Source organism: Anabrus simplex, chromosome 1, assembly GCF_040414725.1.
Source record: "Anabrus simplex isolate iqAnaSimp1 chromosome 1, ASM4041472v1, whole genome shotgun sequence".
NCBI lineage: Eukaryota > Metazoa > Arthropoda > Insecta > Orthoptera > Tettigoniidae > Anabrus > Anabrus simplex.
In genome coordinates this window covers 1,320,156,039-1,320,174,846 of record NC_090265.1, presented here as the reverse complement: position 1 = coordinate 1,320,174,846, position 18,808 = coordinate 1,320,156,039, and the positions used below count along the sequence as shown (strand labels likewise).

Sequence of the window (18,808 nt, the reverse complement as noted above, 5' to 3'; positions counted from 1 at the left end):
ATAATACGCTAGCTAAGTCGGTAGAACATTACGGGTCTGAATGGACCGTCCGATAGGGCGATAATCTTCTAGTAATCTCTATAAAGACAAAAGACAAAGACACCTCCGTACAGGCCATGAAGGCCCTTGGAGGAGTGGAAGTTAAAGGATTCCACCATTGTTAATCGCGGCACGTGATGGGGTAGAGTGGTTAGCTCTACGCCTGACCTCCTTTGCCCCCAGGAATTAAGCTGGTACTCATTTTTGGTATAGGCTGAGTGAACCTCAGGGCCATATGCACCTCCGGAAGTGAGTAATCTCTATAGTAAGGGAATATTAATTATGAGAGGAATATTAGTTCATTACTAATGAGAAGATAAACTATATCTTATATAATAACTTTACTATACTTGTGAAACACATCTTATTCACATGGATATGCCATACAATACACTTTCCTAATAATATTTAGGGTGCTCGTGACGTAATAAATGTTGGTAGTCTCTTTCTACACTTCATTCTATGTTCAATTACTCCACTCTTAAAGAGGCGTTTCCTCTTGAATGATTTACACTTTGTACTTGCACTTATCAACCTGCGCATTGCCTATCACGATTACACACATTTAAATAGTATGGGCATACCCTGCTATAATTCCATTTATCTTTCGGGAATTAATATATTCAAATTATACCAAGTTACGATACCCTAACAAATTTCGAGCTAAATGTATGGGTGTGCCCTTCTGTAAAGCTGTGTTCGTGGTTCTTAAAGGATGAGTACATTTTAAACTATTAGTATCTTTGAACGTCGAATCCTAGTGTAAATACAACGTAAATTTGCATGTAGACGTAACGTAGATCGTCAATATGCTATTTCAGCGGGATGACAGCATTTTATTTGATGGGTTTTATAGGAGCAACCATATTTCAGTTTTGTTTATTTACTAGGGATTATAGTGCATGACGTAGATTTAAGAACCCTAGATTAAGTTCGAAGTGTCGTAAAATAATAGGCCGTAAATATTCTGTATAAATGACTCAGATCATCACCGATTCACTAGCTAACAGGAGTCATCACAAGTTTCTCAATGTGTTGATTGGACAATTCGCATAATGAGATAAGAAACCCCCATTTAGAATTTAAGACGTCGGAAACAACGGATTTCGGCAGGCAGCTAGATGTCTCGTTCTCTCTGCTACAGAGGACGAAATTCCGGCAGGCAGCTAGATGTCTCATTCTCTCTGGTACACAGGGCAAAATTCCGGCAGGCAGCTAGATATCTCGTTCATTCCGACTTTCTTGTAGACTTATTATGTAAATGAGGGGAGGTTGTTTCATGTGAATGCGTTAGTTAAATATGTGGTTGGATCTGCTCAATGACATGAACACCCCAGCCTAATGACGGTTATGTCCCTGAAGTCCGACATTATTTCCTCCTCACCTACCTATCCTTCTTACTGATAGTTACTCTAGGCCCTGAAGTTTCACTGGTTCACTTAGAAATGTCACTGGATACGCTACTACTGTGTTAACATTCTCCTACTACATAACAATAATTCAGGCATACTTTATTGCACACGTAAGTCGAGCTCTTTACTGCGTTAGGGATTTATCTGACGAGACACTGCCCTTGTACATTGCCGACAATGGGCCGTTCATTCACCTTTCTAAATATTTCACTTCCGTTTATGATACACTCGCTTCACGCACTTAGCTGAATACGTGCCTATTTATGTGAATTGAGACGTACTTGTTTAGCCATATATGAGGCTCGATGCACGACCCCTCGTCACACGGACAACGATCATCACGGTTTCGTACCGTTTCTACTAAATTTGTTAGCGGCACACTACACGTAAATAGCTTAGTTAAAATCACAGACTTTGATAAATCACTGTAATGTGCTCTTCACACTTCAGAATGATTCCTTCACAAATAACACACACAAATCAAGACGGGCTGGTGATGAACTGACGACGAACTGAAATGAACTGATAATATCTGTTTCTGAGCTCTGTAATATATTGGCAAGATACCCTGAAGCTGGCAGAGGGGAAAGACCCGCCCCCTTTCTCAAAATGCGCTCCGGTGATATGTAACGCACAGTAACGAACGGGGTATCAAATTGTAGCTCCTGTATTCCCATTTTCACTGAGTGAACCTTATTGAAATAGCTTCGTGGATTCTCAAGCAATCTTAAAAGCGTCCTTTGGTCTCTATCGATGGGTGATGACGAGCGCTAGGGGAATCCTTCAGCTCGTTGCCGCGGTTGAGACCCAACATCTGGTAACCATTAAGGCGCACCCTTGTTACAGCGTAATTTCCGCTCTTTCAATTATGTAGAGCACTTCTCGGCTTCATAATTATGTGTAAAATTATCTGATTCAAATGAATGTTTGCACGTGACTATCCGTTGAGTATTTTGCGATTTATATTAATTATCTGGTGAAAAACAATTGAATTGGGCGAGTTGGCAGTGGTGAATGAATGAGGGAAATACGGTATAATGTTAGTTCTTACGTTGGATGTCCTCCTAGATTCTCTGTCACGTGATAACGCGTCTCTCTTCATCTCGCTCGCGGTTGGAGTGAGAAAACTTCAAGTAAAAGCTCTCCTGCAATGCCTCGCTGCTAATTACCGACAACTAGAGTTGGGTCGCGCGAGTCAGCGTACCGTACTGATATTCGTGTCCCGGAACGGGTGGAAAAATCCTAACTTGGACAATTTTTATCGTAGAATGACGCGGAAAACGGCTTTTTCATCTCCTAGATATCATGACATACTATATGTGACGTTGTGAACGGTCACAGTATATAGCGTTAAATCACTTAGCACGAACGGAATTCAAAATCAGAGAGAGCTTGTCAAACGTTGAAGTTATTTTGTCAACTGATTTTCTCTTAAACAGATAGTTGGAGTCAGGAGTCAGGACATCTACCAGATCTCGGTGGAGGCTCGGAAGGTAAAGCGTTAATATAATTTAAGACGGGGAAGGAATTAACCAACGATTGATTGCAGAACTCGTATCACACTTACCACCCTTCTTTTTCTTATTATTAAAGTCTCCATTATTAAAAGTAAATCGTAGCGGTAGTACTGAACTGTGATTGTCCAACTAAATAATCCTTATCTCAAGTTTTAAACATTAAATAATAATACAGTTATGAACATATTTTATTATTATTATTATTATTATTATTATTATTATTATTATTATTATTATTATTATTATTATTATTTAAGCCTGTCTTCAATTGTCAAAGCTCTTTATTTATTTATTTATTTATTTATTTATTTATTTATTTATTTATTTATTTATTTATTTATTTATTTATTTATTTATTTATTTATTTATTTATTTACGTTTTTCTTTCTTCCTTTCTTAATCCGTTTATCCCTTCGTTTTTCCTTCGGACTCAGCGAGGGATACAACCTATACCTCCTCAAGGACAGTGTCTTGGAACGTGAGACTTAGGGTCGGGGAATACAACTGGAGAGGAGGACCACTACCTCGCCCAGACGGCCTCGTCTGTTATGCTAAACAGAGGTCTTGAGGGAGGGATGGAAACAGCGGATGGGATAGACAAGGAAAATGGAGGAAGCGGCCGTGGCCTTATGTTAGGTACCATCCCGGTACTTTCCTGGAGAAGAAGTGGAAAACCACGGAAAACAACTTAGTGGATGGCTGAGGTGGGAATCGAACCCCTCTCTACTCAGTTGACCTCCCGAGGCTGAGTGGACTCCGCTTATAGCCCTCGTAACACTTTTTTTTTAAATTTCGTGGCAGAGCCGGAAATCAAACCTGTGCCTCCGGGGGTGGCAGCTAATCATGCTAACCATTACACAACAGAGGTGCACAACAGTCAAAATTATTATGTAAAATATAATTGGAAAATTGAAATAAACATGTTAATGGTTGTATCTTACTAAAACCGTTACACTTTCCATGTTACATACGTATCAATTATTATTATTATTATTATTATTATTATTATTATTATTATTATTATTATTATTATTATTATTATTATTATTATTATTATTATTGTACAGAATCACAAGAGGTATTATGACATTTCCTTATCAACCAGATTGAGTGTAGTAAGTGTCCGACTCCATGGCTAAATGGTTAGCGTGCTGGCCTTTGGCCACAGGAGTCCCGGGTTCGATTCTCGGCGGGGTCGGGAATTTTAACCATAATTGGTTAATTTCGCTTACACGGGGGCTGGGTGTATGTGTCGTCTTCATCATAATATCATCCTCATCACGACGCGCAGGTCGCCTACGGGTGTCGAATCAAAAGACCTGTCCTCGGACACTCCCGGCACTAAAAGCCATACGACCGGGCGAGTTGGCCGTGCGCGTAGAGGCGCGCGGCTGTGAGCTTGCATCCGGGAGATAGTAGGTTCGAATCCCACTATCGGCAGCCCTGAAAATTCCTATCCCATCGACGCCATAAGACCTATCTGTGTCGGTGCGACGTAAAGCCCCTAGCAAAAAAAAAAAAAAAAAAAAAAAAAGCCATACGCCATTTCATTTCATGAATCTTTAAACTTTTGAGAAAGCTACATCCATGGCCTGGTAGCCATGATCGTTAGGGAGTCACGTCTGACACCGTGGTTAGCCAGTTCGAGTCCCGTTGGTCAAAACAATTTTCACCATCAGAATGTTGGCCGGCAGGATACTACTAGATTGCGTACCGAAAGCCTTGATTCAATTCCAAACCTTTCAGCAGTATTCATATGGAGTGAGGGCATGTGATACCGTTGATCGTGATTCGTCCGTCGGATGGAGACGTAAAGCTTTGAGCATACCCCTTAGTGTTATTCAACGGGAGTAGGCTACGTGCCGACGCCGGGTTTCACCCTCTCCGTACCTTATCATCATCATCATCATCACCATCAACCCATATCCAGACGCGCAGGTGGCCCATGGGAGTCAAATAAAAAGACCACAAGCAAGCCTAACATGTCCTCGGACACTCCTGGCGCTAAGAACCATGCGATAAGTAAGAAAGTAAGTTGTCCGTGGCTAAAAACCGGAATGGAGAGATGTATTCCAACAGTATGCATTCCCTGAAGGATGAATTGAGAGGAAATTACGGCCTTTCCTAATCTATTCTTGAATTAAACACGTTCTTCCTGAAGCTGAGCCCATCGGAATTTCTGATTGAAGAACATCTTTGTCTAGCCTTACCTCAGTCAATCTCGTTCCAGTGCACAAACCAGCGTTAGTTTTTAGACTGTACAGAAGAATATTGCAACGCATCCCACTTTTATGTCTAACTTGTGAGGTGGTATATCTGAATGATGAATAGACTTAAGGTATTCATCAGGATACTATATTACTTTATAAATATCATTGCATTCTACGGAGTCAATTCTGATGTTTAGTCGCTCAAGAATTCAAAAAGAGAGAGATGAGCTCATGTTATTGTCATTTCCTCGCATTTAATATTTTATCAGATTTAGTTTTAATTATTATTAAAATATATTTCACCTCGCATGTAGATACAAATCTTGTGGATACAGACATCGAAAATTATATCCATAGATTCAATCGTTCCTGAGAAAAGTGTACAGTACCTGCGAGGAGCTTGTAAAATACCCTGCGCTCATTCTTTGAGCAAATGTATGTTATTTTAACATCATCTTTCAAAATGTCTAAAACCTGTTGGTTGACGACTTTAATTTCTTCTGCTACTTACGGAAAAAAAAGAATTGAATTCTCATTTGTATGCGAATAAAATCCAATGGAACGTTGAACAATATATTTTTGAAATCTGATATTGTGAAATCTCAATAATGTCATTGCTGAGTTTTAGAAGCAATTTCCTACAGTTGGGATCTACACCAATGCATATCATTTCCTTTCATTTTAAAAACGTTAATTTTTGCCAGAGATTAGAATATTTTTAAAATTGACTGAACAGGAGTCGGAACAGCTTAGATATAAAATCCTCCTGGCACTGATATTTCATGTGGTTCAAAACGTCTGCAGGTAATTTGAATGTTATTTGCAATTTCCTGTCAGTTATACGTACCGTACATTTATGATTTTCTTTCCTTCCTTTTTGTTGCAATTCCTTTCAACATCTGAACTCAAATTATAATACGGAATTCTTGTACTGTATTTTGCTTTAAAGGCTGTAAATTGATCAATAAAAAGATAGAGCAACCAGTTTATAACTTAATGTTTTGGCTCAAATAATATGGCGGCATCGCGTGTCCGTTGGCCTCAACTTGGGTAACACATTGATGATGTGTTGTGTCTTAATCTGTACTCTTTGGCTGGCACTAATGGTTCTGCTGACGTTGCGATAGGCACAAAACTCGGCTTCGGTGGGCGAATGCATTGCCAAGACCAATTACAATTACATCAGACCGTAATCCAGAAAAAGCATGGCGGACATCGGTGTACGATATGAGAGGTTGAGGGAAAGATTATGCATGTTTATTCCGAGTCACCTAAAGAAAATATCACAATCAATCAATCAATCAATACTGATCTGCATTTAGGGCAGTCGCCCAGGTGGCAGATTTCCTATCTGTTGCTTTCCTAGCCTTTTCCTAAATGATTTCAAAGAAATTGGAAATTTATTGAACGTCTCCCTTGGTAAGTTATTCCAATCCCTAACTCCCCTTCCTATAAATGAATATTTGCCCCAGTTTGTCCTCTTGAATTCCAAATTTATCTTCATACTGTGATCTTTCCTACTTTTATAAACGCCACTCAAACTTATTCGTCTACTAATGTCATTCCATACCATCTCTCCGCTGACAGCTCGGAACTTACCACTTAGTCGAGCAGCTCTTCTTCTTTCTCTCAATTCTTCCCAACCCAAACTTTGCAACATTTTTGTAACGCTACTCTTTTGTCGCAAATCACCCAGAACAAATCGAGCTGCTTTTCTTTGGATTTTTTCCAGTTCTTGAATCAGGTAATCCTGGTGAGGGTCCCATACACTGGAACCATACTCTAGTTAGGGTCTTACCAGAGACTTATATGCCCTCTCCTTTACATCCTTACTACAACCCCTAAACACCCTCATAACCATGTGCAGAGATCTGTACCCTTTATTTACAATCCCATTTATGTGATTACCCCAATGAAGATCTTTCCTAGATACAAGTCGAACGTCATGAAATGCAACTCACTAACTCAAAATATGAATAATTAAACGCCAAAAGTAGCGTTAACGCGTATTTTAAGTCTAAATGAACTTTCAGAGGGAAAAATAACGAAGGGAGAATTATTGTATCAACGTCAGGTTGAAACAGAAACAGGGTATAAAAATATTTCACATATGAATCTCCGGTCAGCAAATACAATATATAGATGTCAACAAAGAACATTATTAACCTTACATGAAATACTATGTAACACCGCCATAAACCATAGCCCATTATGTAAAACACGCAAACAAATTCCTCCAACAAAATTCAACCCTCCAAAATCCACCTGTATTGTTGAGTAAGTACAAGCAGTATTTGTATGATACACTTGACATCTAAAGCACTCATCACCTTAAAACTCACCAGAGTTGATGGCATAATTGTATTTTATATAAAAAGGAACATAATCCTCATGTTCACTCACGGAAAATGGGGTTAGGTTTAGTTTACGCATGTTCATTGTAAAACGTTGAAAATTAATTGCATCATTCTTGCACCACCATTTAAGATTAATTTAGTCTCTAAAGTTCGGAAGTTTGCGTGGCACTCGAATTAGATCCACACCTTCTATGGGTATATAATGTCTTCCCTAACGATAGATTTGATTTCAAAAATGATTACTAGTCGTGAGATTCGGTTCGAAGTTTTCCTTACGAATGCTCGTAATCCAACTTTGCCTTAATACTAGGTCTTTTGGAAACGGGAACACTGAATCTCTTACTTCCATCCAGGCACACAGCACATTAAACTATACACATATTGCATAGATAACTAAAAATGAAGAAAATACTTTCAGAGAAGAACACGAGAATCAATATTAACCTAATCACCACCGATATTGTTGGGATAAATGAACTCTTTGAGAACGAATAGCTTCTTACGGCACTGAAAGAGGATCAATAACCTTCTTAAGACTATAAATAAATATAATGTACGATTAATAATATTCAAATTTCCATAAATATTTGGTAACAACACGCCTTACACAAATAAAAACAAACGCATGCTAGCACTCCAGCTGCCGCCATTATGGACAGTTTCGATAGGTCGGTTAAGGTCTGAGATATTGTAGTTGGTCTTGGCATTGCTGTAGGGTTGGGCCACTCGATCGCCTGCTCGAGCAGGCTCGAGTGCTGACGTCACGAACTAGTGTGTCGAGCTTGGTCGAGCAAGATCGAGCAGGACAGAATTCCCTCGTGACGCAGGCGTGCATGCGCTTTCCGCAGAGCGTGCGTGTTGTGACTCGAGCCACACTTCCGTCTTCACTCATTCTCTTTGGTCTTCACATTCGGGCACTACATTGCAGTAGAGTAGAGTAATTAGGGATCATTCTACAGAAGTACGGACGCACCACAAGTCGTAGTGGACGCATCAGTTTATTAAACCCATATATGCCCAAAAACATTTTTGTTATCAAATTTAACTGACTGCTCGACGTGAAGATGAGCTCTGCATAGTGATAATATTTCTGTAGTTTTCCTGTCGTTACTTGGTCGTTACTTCAATTTATGGTTCTTCTGATCATTGGATGTTTCATTTTAATAACATATTCTTTTCAGTTTTATTGTAGTGCTATGATACCATTTCTCCTACACGTAGATGAGTTTATATACAATACATCATTTGTATAACGGGACCTTCGATATTTAACTTGTATCCATTCAATTTATCATTATTTTGCTGCCGTATATGTTAAATAGGAAAAAGAGACAGGAGGGAGAATAGTAATAATAATAATAATAATAATAATAATAAAAAAAAATCTGAACAGAACTGAAGTACGTAGTCCGATAGGATATAACTGAACTTTCAGGATTTTTAAAATTACATCTCACAATCCGTAGATATTGCATGTTGTGAAAATGCATCACTGGACACATAGGGCTGGTATTATGTTCTTGTAATTCTAGTGGATTAGTCATTAGTGATTCAATATATTTCGATATAAACTTATTTTATAGCCACGAACATGCGCTATTTGACATCAAAGAGCAAAGAAGATTGCCACGCAACTGATTTAGTGCAAGGAAATGACTCATAAGTGGCGTGCCATACTCCTGCTCGAGTACTGCTCGACCTGCATCGAGCTATGACGTCATCAGTTCAAGCTGCTCGAGCCAAGACCGACTCCAATCCTCAGAACGTAATATAAAAAAATGGCGGCCGGAGTAGCCGGATTGCTGGTATTGGCTAAAACGAAAATATCACGTACATATTGTATAAACGGCGGTAATTCAACATGATAAATATAACACCATAGGGAAAATCACTTTTACACGCATGAAAACGCTTCGCCAACAAGTACGCACCACATATAATCAGCTAGAATCACATATATTCTACTAGAAAAGAGCCCAACAATGTGATTATTTAGAAACTTCAATTCGTCAAATAACGTTTTCTCTTAGATTTCACTTCGCTGGATAGAAGAAAATACATGATAAAACTGTTAAAATGATATTTCTATCATCAGTTTGAATGTTTCAAAATAAATTAAGGTGCGTTATTCCTCGATTTATTCGCTCTCGTGAGAACTGTGAAACATAATTTGTTACCTTAGTTTTGAAGTGGTGGACAATTTCTTAAATTTAGCACCCAATGATTGGGAAGTACACCCGAAATAATAATGTTATTGGCTTTACGTCCCACTAACTACATTTTTTACGGTTTTCGGAGACGTCGAAGTACTGAAATTTAGTCCTGCAGTAGTTCTTTTACGTGCCAGTTAATCTACCAACACAAGGCTGACGTATTTGAACACCTTCAAATACCACCGGACTGAGCCAGGATCGAATCTGCCTACTTGGGGTCAGAAGGCCAGCGCCTTAACCGTCTGAGTCACTCAGCCCAAGTACACCCGAAATGATTATGTTAACCCAATGAACGGCCCTGGTAATGTTAACATAATGTTGACATAAGGCATAATAGCACTTCACACAATGACAGTAACCTTAGTAATGAAACGTTCAGACACTAAAGATATAATAGGTTTTTACTCATTAAAGAACATGAGTGCAAAAACTCTATTGACTAAAAACATTGATATTAAACCACATAGACGAGCTTCAGTTCGGCGCTGTCTGCTTGATAACAGATAACCACAGCATGGATCTGAAGGTGTTGGTAGTGTAAAACCCTACGTTACAAACCCAGCTAATCCCTCAAGTCACTTTATCATCTGTGTAACAGTACACAGAATGCTCCATCTGTCACACTTATATTTGTTATACTCCAAGATCCAGCCAAACATTTCCGCAGGCAAAGCACAGATTATTGTAAAATACATTTGCATCTAAATCACTCGACATTTTAAAGCACATAGACACTGACGGAATAACACAATATCAGTTATATTTTATCTAAATTAATATTTTTTGAGGAACACGAATAGTTTGGAAGTAGAGGAATGGCTTCCCTAACCTCAGACTTATTCTCAAAATGAAGTATGCACGCTACAGTTTTCTCATGTAGTTCAAAATAATCACGATGTATATTCCTAAACCATTTCTCTCTTAATGTTCTATTCCGTAAAAAACTTAAGAACAGTTGTATGAGAGTTATTGCCATAGTTAGACTAAAACCTGGTCCACCTAGTGCACTCATGTTCTTTAATGGGTAAAAACACGATCAAAACAAGCACATTCTCACATTACTGTGTATAATTACAGATCGTAAATGTCCACTGACTCACTCGCACACTTATATTCTACAAAGAAACTAACATTTATCGTCAACCTTTATAAAATTACACCGACTACATACGATAACAACAAACCAAAACAAACCCACATTTCCAACAATTCCGGCTACTTGATTCGCCATTTTTGAACGATCGAGTGTAGCATTGAGGTCTGAAGATTGGAGTCGGTCTTGCTCGAGCTACGCTCAAGCCCATCCCTACATTGCAGTATAACCCGACCAAGGCGAGTGCATGCGCGGAAAGAATATGAACTATTGCTCTGACGTTGTGGTCTTGCTCGAGCTACACTCAAGCCCATCCCTACATTGCAGTATAACCCGACCAAGGCGAGTACATGCGCGGAAAGAATATGAACTATTGCTCTGACGTTGGCGCAGCGCATGGAGATACCGTGTAGTCAGGTTCAAGGAGCAAGAATAACATAGAGGGGCGGAAGCGCTGCCCGGCTGAAGCTAACTAAACGAACGTCCGCCATGTTTCCAGTGGTCACATAAGCGACGGTGCGTGTCTATCGAATGACTAAAAATGTTCAAAATACGCATTATGGAATTACTGGTGCAAAACTAGACTGTTAGTTCGTTGGTCCGGTTAAGTGATATGCTGCCTCAACACTTACATTGTGACGTTCTTTGACATGCTGCGTTTGTTCGGAGAACTTTGAGACTGATTTAGCTAAACCCCCGTGTATCTCTTTAATTGAAGGAGCAGGCATATGGTATATATGTAGTGTTTAAATAAATAACAGAGAAGAAGAATAAAACGGGTAGTTTTGTTTCTGCCCTAACAGTCCGGTTAAGTTCAGTTATCGGCTAGTGATGGAGCGTAAACCGAACAAAGTAATACATGAACAGGCTCGGTGTGTTATTTACAATGTCGTTAAGTTTTATGATCGAGAGAAGAAAGAAGGTGTGAAAATACCGGTTATAAATGCTACTGAACGTGCTATTGCTTCTACTGGTTGTAGTTTCTTTTTTTTCTATTCGCTTTACGTCGCACCGACACAAATAGGTCTTATGGTGACGTTGGGATAGGAAAGGCCTAGGAATGGGAAGGAAACGGCCGTGGCCTTAATTAAAGTACAGACCCAACATTTTCCTGCTATGAAAATGGAAAACCACGGAAAACCATCTTCAGGGCTACCGACAGTGGGGTTCCAACCCACTATCTCCCAGATGCAAGCTCACAACTGCGCGCCCCTAACCGCACGGCCAACTCGCCCGGTGTCGGCTGTAGTAAGAAAGCAATATATAAAATACGAAAAGAGGGCCAACTTGAAGAAAGTGGAACGAGCAAAATTAGGTCACCCCGTAAAGAAGGCAAACGGCCTGTACATAAAATTATACTGGACGATATGGGTAAATGTATTATTCGCAGGAAATTTCAAGAAAATTTTGAGATTAAAAAAGAAGTTCCAACATCATGGAAACTACCAAAATTAATTTCACAGGATGCAAGGAAACGCTTAGAAATGTAGTGAAGTCAATTGGATTTCTTGGTCCGCCTCTGTGGTGTAGTAGTTAGTGTGATTAGCTGCCACCCCCCGGAGGTCTGGGTTCGATTCCCGGCTCTGCCACGAAATTTGAAAAAGTGGTCCGAGGGCTGGAACGGGGTCCACTCAGCCTTGGGAGGTCAATTGAGTAGAAGTGGGTTCCATTCCCACCTCAGCCATCCTGGAAGTGGTTTTCCGTAGTTTCCCATTTTTCCTGCAGGCAAATGTCGGGATGGCATCTAACTTAAGGCCACGGCCGCTTTCTTCCCTCTCCTTTCCAATCTTCCCATCCTCCTGCAAGGCTCCTGTTCAGCATAACAGATGAGGATGCTTGGGCGAGGTATTGGTCCTCCTCCCGAGTTGTATCCCTCGACCCAGAGTCTGGAGCTCCAGGACACTGCCCTTGAGGCAGTAGAGGTGAGATCTCTCGCTGAGTCCGAGGGAAAACCGACCCTGGAGGGTAAACAGATTAAGAAGAAGAAGAACAATTGGATTTAGGTTTAAAAAGTGTAAGGGCATTTTTTCTTCTTCACACCAACGTTAAACTCTCTGTGGCAATCGCTCTCCACGCTCTTGAGGGTACTTCTTCCTAGAGGTAAATTAATGTTGTTGTGCGAAAGCTGATTGTCAAATACGGTTGAATAAGTATCAGGTGACAATTTAAGATATTCCCTAGGATTGCCAATTGGTTTACTATTCTCAAGGGGTAAAATGTATTTGCGGACAATTACAGTAACTTAAGAGTCAGTCGTTTGATGACACGGCAGTTTCATTATCTACAGTAAAATTCCTGCGATGAGTGCACCGAATCTATTTCTCTCGAAAACCTTATCCTTCCATTAGAGCAGAAATACCAGAATTTACAATTTTTGACTTACACAACGCGATCGATCCATGCTGACTACATTCTATAGCAACACCAATCAAACACAGTGATAAGCAAACACTTTACCTATCCGGCACTACGTGCAAACACAAAATAATTCACCTCCAGGTATTTTGAGCTTTCACGTAAATGCACTTAGTGACTCAAATACCTCGTATACGACTATATCAGTATTTTAAATCACGAAATAGATCACAAGCAGACTCGAAATAATTATTGTTTTAAACTCGTAACCGCATTCACATGCAACCTATGCATGGCCCGTGTTTGCAGCCATATTTGTCGTGAAACCTGCCTTAACCCATTCCAGTCTGGACCTTAATATCCCTAACAAACGTTCAGGACTGGACATTTTTAAGGATCTTTAAAACATTATATCTCTGTACCTGTAGTAGATATTGGCATGATTCTTTTTTCTTTGTGATTGTTTGAGAATCTAATTTTCAAAAGCGCTCTTTGTATCATGTCAACTATCACTTGAGATTTTAAAATTGTTTATATATTATACCATGTTTTGCGAATGGAAGAAAAGTCTGACGGATAACTAAGCAAGTACAGTTTTCCGTTATACAGTTATATTTACCCTATTTCGCTAATATAAAATGTGCATTGCAATTACAAAACAACAACAACAATAATGAGTACGATATAAAAACAATAATTTTTCAATAATAATTGTAATAATTACAATAACGAAAATGGGAGCTCTTACGAAATATTATTTTAATTGATAAATTTTGTTAAAACTTACTCAGATGTAAAATTATTGTTCCATTTACCACAAAAAACTTCTGAGAAAGAGAAAATTAGTCTTCTAAACGGACAACTTTACGAATATGTAGACAATCTTACGTATTCACGCAAATATGAAATACGCGGGAACATGCGCTAGGCCGTAAAACGATCACCAATCATGATGAAATGCAAGAAGTTGTTTCGAATTCATATGTCAATAATATGTTCATTTGCACATAAACTTATAATATATCATAAAATATCGAAAATATCACTTTCGTCAAGCACATGTTCGCCGCGAGAAACCATGTCTTAGAGCTCACTGAGTGACAACATCTACTGATGCATGTAGTTCAAAACTATCGTAAATTCTCTGACTTTGACATATAATACTGTCATCTACTTAAATACTCTCGTAACTAATACATGAAGAAACACGATGTAACCACCAGAATGCGTGCATAGCTCGTTCTCGATTTTTAGCGAATCGTCAAACCTTATCAATCAATCAATCAATCAATCAATCAATCAATACTGATCTGCATTTAGGGCAGTCGCCCAGGTGGTAGATACCCTATCTATTGCTATCCTAGCCTTTTCCGAAATGATTTCAAAGAAATTGGAAATTTATTGAAAATCTCCCTTGGTAAGTTACGGGCTATGCCCGCAGCACGTCCTGAACGTAATTTCGTAGCTCGCAGTTAGGTCGGAAAGAGTTAAACTCTGAGTACTGTAATCGGTCTTGGTTAGTGCTCCATTTGTTCTCCTTGGCTGACTATAGTGCGATTACGTCATGTTCGTTCTTGGTGACGCTGTGCTGTGCAGGACTCCACTCGCCTTGGGCGGGTAATACGTGTCGCCACCTCTATGTTATTCTGTGCTCGTTTTCACCCATCAACAACGATGGTTCAATCAACACCTCCTAGATCTCACAACCGTTCTGGGAATATACTGTGACGTAAGCATCGGGAGGCAAGCTTGAACCTTTTCAGTAATAACACAGCAATGAGTTTCGCCATGTAACGCTGAAATTAGAAGAGTTTTAATTCGTTTAATGGTGCCAATTGCTAATACCGTTGTACGTAATGGTACTGATGTGTTGGGTACTCAACTGTAAGGAGAATTGCGACAGTGATAACGAAGTGCATGCATTAAGTTTCCGAAAGACGAGGTTATGCGGCAGATATGTTTACGTGCAATTCCAAGACAAGACTACATATTTACTAATAACTCAATGGTGAGTAACTATTATTATTACATTCTCACACAATCATAATGAGCATAGGCCTATGACGTATTTAACTACACGTAACAGCTCGTGATATGTAGGCATATTTACTCTACAATGATATAAGGTTATGTTAGCTCACAATCGTGGGATGCATTAGTTCAACAGTATTATTATTATACGCATTGAAACATACCACCTACAAGAGCTCAAGAGCTACTGGTGTAGGCCGATTCTCTCTCTGTAAATGCACGAATTTCGCCCACGGTGATACCGTACATTATTTTAGAGGTATGCCACAGACATTTCAAAGTCTGTGATATTTTATGGGAAGTAACTGGTACTGATCCTCAGGAAAAACTTTTAACTACTCCTCTTCCAAGACCATGACTGTCAGAGACTGCAGTGCCTTATAACTTTCCCAACTGTCCATCATATTTATCGTCACATTCTGACAGATGAAGAGAAGAACCAGGCAAAAAAGTAAATAGAAAGAGGAGCAATAAACAGAGCCATTGAAGATAGTACATATCTCATACACAGAATTTCAATCCACAAGCTTACACAGCTGAAAAGTACAATAAACATGTTGTTATCTGATGGTTGTTGTACTGTGATGAAGGGAACGTAAGTAATTTTTCTGTACGTCGATACATCAAGGCAACCATACTGCATAGCATATGTAATCATCTAATAGGACATGGCCTTTATTCTGAACGGGTTTTTTTTAGTCTAAAATATTTCTAATGTATATGTGGACAAAATTACTAATACAAATGCGGTATATTCTTTAGTTACAAAATATCATAGCTGAATTACAAGGAATGAGTGTAACAATGTGTAGAAAGATTCAAGAAATAAGTTAATTCTAGTCCTAGTTGGTGAATTCAACACCGAGGATGATGTCCCCACAGTTAAATTAATAGTCACAGTTAAAACATTTCTTAGTTCATAAAGGAGTATGTGTACGATATTCTTGTTATTTGTTCAACCTTCTGCCTGATATCTCCTCATGTTTACAAATTTACGGCCGACCCCGTGGTGAAGGAATACAATGCCTGCCTCTTACCCGGAGGCCCCGGGTTCGATTCCCGGCCAAGTCAGGGATTTTTACCTAGATCTGAGGGCTGGTTCGAGGTCCACTCACCCTACGTGATTACATTTGCGAGCTATCGGACGGTGAGATAGCGGCCCTGGTCTAGAAAGCCAAGAATAACGGCCGAGAGGATTCGTCCTGCCGAACACAAGACACCTCGTAATCTGCAGGCCTTCGGGCTGAGCAGGGCCAAAACCAAGCCCTTCAGGGCTGTTGCGCCGTGCGATTTTTACAAACTTATAAGACATAGTAGCAATTTAATGTTGCCACATGTCAATACTTTTAAAAGAGTAGGCTGCGGTCTGAATGGTAGTCCAATACTAGGACAGAAACTTACATACTTTCTGGAATACATAAAATATAAAGTTCAAGGTTTCGAACAGAATGGCAAATTGGTAACATAGATGGTAGGTGAAATTCTCATTAAACCATGCATGCACTTCAAGGGAGGAAACATTGTAGGCTCATGTGCAAATACTGCCAGTGATGCTACATCAGCTTAGATGTTAGGCCTATGCTAATATTATACCTGCTAGTTTACTTTTATGATCATGTAATGCCTATTTAAGTTGAAATATATTTGTAACATCCTGTTGTGCTGTTAGCAATTCGGCCTAAGTAAGTTAACATTGCAAAATGCTGTCGTGTTTTACCACTATTTGCTGTTTATCTTTAATGGCAGAGTCACTAAAATACGGTAATAGCGACAGTATAATTCAATATACTTTAAAATTTAAACGCTATTTGTTAGTAAATGAATTATTCCATTGGCAAAAAATATTAAAATCATGTCTGTATTCAACCATGTTCCGCGTTTCTCTGGATTGCCATCGCCTCCTTACCGTGACGTCACCACGCTGTTGTTAGGCTTTATTATCTAGCTGTTGGTTCAATCCGACTTACCTCGGCTTCAACTCTCATTTCTTAGATATCGCACTCTCCATGCGGCAACTTTCAAAGCAAGCAGTAGGACTTTGCTCAGTCTTATATCAGTAGATGATCTTAATATTGTTATGGGTAACAAAATGACAAATTCAGCTCATTGAATGAGAAAGAATCTAGCATGCGAAAATAGCTGAATCATTTCTGTTTGTCCCGTTTCCCTACGGGGTCGGGTATGAGGTGGGATGAATCTGTCGTGGCGGGTTTTTATGACCGGATGCCCTTCCTGACGTCAACGTCATCAGAGGAGTTAATGAGATGAAATGAATGACGATATATATGATAGTAGGGACATAGCCTACTCCTGTCGAATATCACCAAAGGGTTCTGCTCAAGGCTTAACGTCTCCATCCGACGGTCGAATCACCATCAGCAGCGTCATATGCCCTCACTCCATATGAGCACTGTGGAGAGGTTTGGAATTTAATCCAGGCTTTTGGTACGCAATCTAGTGATTAGAAATTGTATACCTCCACCTCCCCTACCCTGCCGGCCAACATTCTGATGGTGAAAATTTTTCGACCAACGGGACTCGAACCGGCTAACCTCGGTGTCGGACCATTTAGACTTCAGCGATTTAACGACCATGGCCACCAGGTGGGCTAGCCGAATCATATCTATCTATCTATTAAATATTTTCATTCCCCACCCTGAAGGGGTGGGGAGGGCCACCTGGAGGGTAACGCCCTCTCTCTGGCCGAGAGATGCGGGCGGATTGGGGAGATGTGACGGAAGAAGGAGGTGGGTAAAGGATGTGAATATATAGGAGATGGGAGAGGAATTGTGCCTATGCCTAAGTATTGAGGTTCGTTGAGTGAGTTTATTAGCATAGATGGTTACAAAGTAGTACAAAAGATATTAAACAGATTTAGAAGTATGTAGGAGGATGATATAACGGCTGGGGGACGAAGGTGGGGTTAGTGCTAGAGGTAAGGGAAAGTGCTAAGATGTGAAAGATACAGGAGAAGTTATGCAGGGAAGTGAGTAAGGTGTGGAGGGGGTTGGTTGGGGGTTGTATTGGAGGAGAAAAATGGATGGAGGAGGGTAAAAACGGATTTGTGGACTCGGTGGAAGGGAAGGAGGAGCCAGCCGGGGACGGCGACGGGGTGTATGAGATCGGTTAGCAGGTTGGGGAGGAGAGCGAGATGGTTCAATGTGATGATGGCGGCCTTGAAGATGGATTCCGTTGTTGATGAAATGTTGGGCGAAGTCCGGAGTCGGTAGATGAAGGCAAACGAGGTGGGTAGGTCCTGTAGCGTTGAAAATCCGAGTTGCTCTGCGAACTGGTGTTCCTCTCTGGCGGAGGTCTTGAAGTATGGCGTCGTTGGATGAGAGTGGGTCCACTCCTCGGTTGACGCAGGTGCAATCGGTCGATGGTGGCGGCATTATGTCGGTGGTAGTGTCAGTTGCAGGTGCTGGTTGTTGACTTGATGAGATAGGGGTGGGAGGCATGGTAATAGTAGAGGTCATGATAGGGATAGGATGGGTTGTTACCGTAGTCGTGACCGAAGTTGTGAGGGACGTGTGAACTGGGGAGGTTGTCAGGGTGGTGGTAGTGATGGCGGTAGTAGTGGT

General features: G+C 40.1%; 1 protein-coding gene across 2 annotated transcripts in view; it reads left to right on the top strand.

Annotated features, from left to right (window-relative positions):
• LOC136858303 (fatty-acid amide hydrolase 2) overlaps positions 1-18,808 on the top strand; it is a 228,006-nt gene that overhangs the window by 109,354 nt on the left and 99,844 nt on the right. The gene's annotated exons all lie outside the window — the stretch shown is intronic.